The sequence below is a fragment of the Rhagoletis pomonella genome, unplaced genomic scaffold (genome assembly GCF_013731165.1).
Source record: "Rhagoletis pomonella isolate Grant_MI unplaced genomic scaffold, Rhpom_1.0 Rhpom_scaffold_00626, whole genome shotgun sequence".
NCBI classification, from domain to species: Eukaryota; Metazoa; Arthropoda; class Insecta; order Diptera; family Tephritidae; genus Rhagoletis; species Rhagoletis pomonella.
The window spans coordinates 64,093-67,684 of NW_023459180.1; positions in this window are offsets into that span (position 1 = coordinate 64,093).

The window sequence follows — 3,592 nt, forward strand, 5'->3', positions numbered from 1 at the left end:
ACAGTAAATTTTTGATAACCGCAAATTTATGCGGAATAACATATTACAATTTGAAGTGAAATTAATATTTTAAGAAAACATCTGCCATCATTGATTGCAATTCATCAATTTAAGCTTTTATTTAACGAAAAATTACACATCAACAATCTTTGCGATTGTCAGAATTTTCTATACATTTGTCAAAAATTTCACTACTGAGCTACTGAAATTTTATTCCCCTCATAGTTGTCAAAAATTTACTCGCTGCGAACTTTGTTACCGATTCACACACGCTCTGATGCAAAAATAAAATTTCCAAAACAAATTTTGAAAACATCGGATGGATTTGTGGATTTTTCCAAAACGATTATAACCGTCACTACTTTCTCTTTTGCCCAAGAAGAGGGGCTGAACATCTTTTGCAGAGAGCACCTTCCTGCGTAGGCGGCCTTCGGCCACACTTAGGGATTATAACCCTCACTAACTAGAATTCTCCTTTCTGTGTTGCCGAAGAAGAGGCTGAACAACTTTTGCAGAAAACCACTTTCTGCGTAGGCGGCCTTCGGCCGCGCTTAGGGATTATAACCCTCACTAAGTAGAATTCTCCTTTCTTCTTTGCTAAAGAAGAGAGGCTGAACACCTTTTGCAGAGATATTTCGTAGATATTTTTTTTTATGACAGCTCAGCTCGAAAACTTGCAAAAAATACCATATTTCCAACCGACATTATTAATAAATTAGTGCACAGATATAGTAAATTTCCACCCCTATTGCGGGCGTCGACTGGCAGTAGATAAACGACTATTAAGCGATTATCGATTATCGATGCTATGTTGTTGTTGTTGTTGTAGCAGCAGTGCTGAACCCCCCAGATTTGTCATGTGTCGTCTTCATCCTCCGACTCTGTGAGCCTGAGGCCGAGAAAGCGGGCTGCGTCGATAGGCGCGGTCCAGAGCGCTTCTGGTGTCAGGGTCGTAGGGTTGGAGGTGCACGTGAAGAGGTGCTGGGTGTCGTGGGGACCTTGCCCACATGCAGGGCATGTGTTTGCCACTTGTGTGTTCAGCCGAGAGAGGTAGCTGTTGAGTCGGTGACACCACCCAGAACGGAGTTGTGCTAGGGTGCACCTGGTCTCTCTCGGCAGCTCTATTTCTTCTGGATCTATGGGCGGCGGTCGACCGCCTAAGACGATGTTGTCATTGCGGGTACTGAGGCTCGTTCTGACCGCATCGCTGTGTAGGCTGTTGAGCGCCGCTCTGTATGTTGCTGCGTCGAATGGATGGTCTACGTACGGCTCAATGTCCGCTTTCCAGTCGTGCAGGTGTCGTCTCACGTGTCGTGGGGCCGGTTCGTTACGAAGCAAGGCATTGTTGGGGTGATTCCCTCGGTGACAGCCTACGAGGTATTGCTTCGACAGCATGGTGTTGTGCTCTTTCACCGCCAGCATCTGGCTTTCTTCATGTAGGTGATGCTCGGACGACATGAGATGACAACCTGTAGCCGTACGTAGAGCTGCATTCTGGCAGGTTTGGAGGTTCCTCCATCGGGTGTCGCTTGTCCCCGCCGTCCACACTGGTGCCGCGTAGTTAGCCACTGACCGGCCGATTGCCTTGTAGGTCGCGAGCAGGGTTTCTTTATTGGCTCCCCAGGTGCTGCCGGCTAGCGATTTTAGGACTTTGTTCCTGGCTCGCAGTTTGTTGCATGTGGCTGTGGTGTGCGCGGAGAAGGAGAAGAGGCTATCGAACGTCACTCCTAGGATTTTAGGGTGGTTGGTCGTCGGTATTTTGGCGCCATCGACGAAGACGTCCAGTTCTAGCCCCACCTCCTTGGTCCAGGTTGTAAAAAGTGTGGCGCTGGATTTTGCGGCGGAGATTTGCAGGTTCCTTGCGGTAAAGAAGTTGGAAAGATCGGTGAGATAGTCGGTTATTTGTTCGCAAAGTCTGTCTATGTTGGGGCCAGTTGCCATTATTGTGCAGTCATCGGCGTAGCTTACCAAGTTTACTCCTGCTGGCGGCGGAGGGAGTTTGGCCATGTAAAGATTAAACAGTGTCGGGGAGAGTACGCCGCCTTGGGGGACCCCCTGTTTAATTCTACGCGGCTTAGACTTGGCGTTTCGGAATTCGACCGATGACTGACGACCACACAGATAGCTGGTTATCCACCGTTTCGTCCGAGCTGGAAGCGACGAGTCCAGGATGTCTTGGCAGAGGGTCGCGTGGTTCACCGTGTCGAAAGCCTTCGACAGGTCCACAGCGACTAGGACCGTCCTATCACAGGGTCGACGTTGGTTCAGACCCTCGCTAATCTGTGTGGTAATGGTGTTTAATGCTGTTGTCGTGCTGTGCATTTTCCGGAATCCATGTTGGTGTTCGGCTAGCTTCAGATGCTTCGTCAGGCTGGGGAGGAGTAGCGCTTCCATGGTTTTTGCCACTGGGGATAGGAGGGAGATGGGTCTGTACGAGTCTCCTGCGTCCGCCTTCTTCCCTGGCTTAAGGAGGGGAATGATCCTACCCATTTTCCACATCTCGGGGATGATCAGGGTGGACAGTGACAAGTTGAAAGCGGCGGTCATATACTCGACTCCCGCAGGTCCTAGCTTTTTCAGCATCTGCGTGGAAATTCCGTCTGGGCCTAACGCCTTCGATGACTTGGCGTGGTTGACAGCTGCCTGCGTCTCTTCAGTGGTGAAGCACAGTGGTGTGTCTCGGGGGCGGAGTTTGTGTGCTTTACGTAGCACGCTGCGGCGGGTTTTGTCTCTCTCTGGGTGTGCAATGAATTGCCGGCTGAAGAAGCGCGCGCACGACCGCGGATCCGACGTGGTAGTGGTGCCGAAGGTGTGAGCGACATTGTCTCTACGCTTCGTCGGATTGGAGAGGGACTTGACTGTGGACCACAGTTTGCTGGCTCCGCTTGAGAGGTTGCAGGATTTTAAATGCTCATTCCATTTGTTCCGCTTGTCTTCGTTGACCAGGTTTCTAATGTCCCTATTGAGATCTCTTATACGGGGATCCCCTGGATTAGCCTGGCGGATTCGATCACGCTCGTCTGCGAGTCCCGCCGCTTCAGTGGGGAATCCTGGGCGGATTTTGGCGATCCGGCCGGCTGGTATGAAGCGAGCGGCTGCTGCGTTGATGATCCTGCGGATATTGCGCTCTGCTACGCGCGCGCATGATGGTAGAGGAAGAGCATTGAATTTGCGATCTGTGAATTCCGTGAAACCGTCCCAGTTCGCCTTCCGTGTGTTCATGAATGTCCGGTTCTCGGATGTCATAAAATCTCTTGGCTGGTCTATGGCGACTACTATGGGCAGGTGGTCTGATGCGAGCGTGAGCACTGGTTGCCATCCAATGCAGTTTATCAGACCCCCGCTTGCTATAGTTATGTCTGGCGAGCTATAGCAGTCACCCGCGACCCTGGTGGGGGCATCATCATTCACAGTGCAGAACGTGGAGTCGTCAATTTGCTCAGCGAGCATTGTACCCCGCTGGTCATTGCCCAGATTGGAGTGCCAGAGCTCGTGGTGCGCATTGAAGTCGCCTAGCACTACCCGGTTCACACCCTCTAATAGCGCACTTATATTAGGGTGGTATCCAGCTGAGCAACTGGTGGCGGGGGGT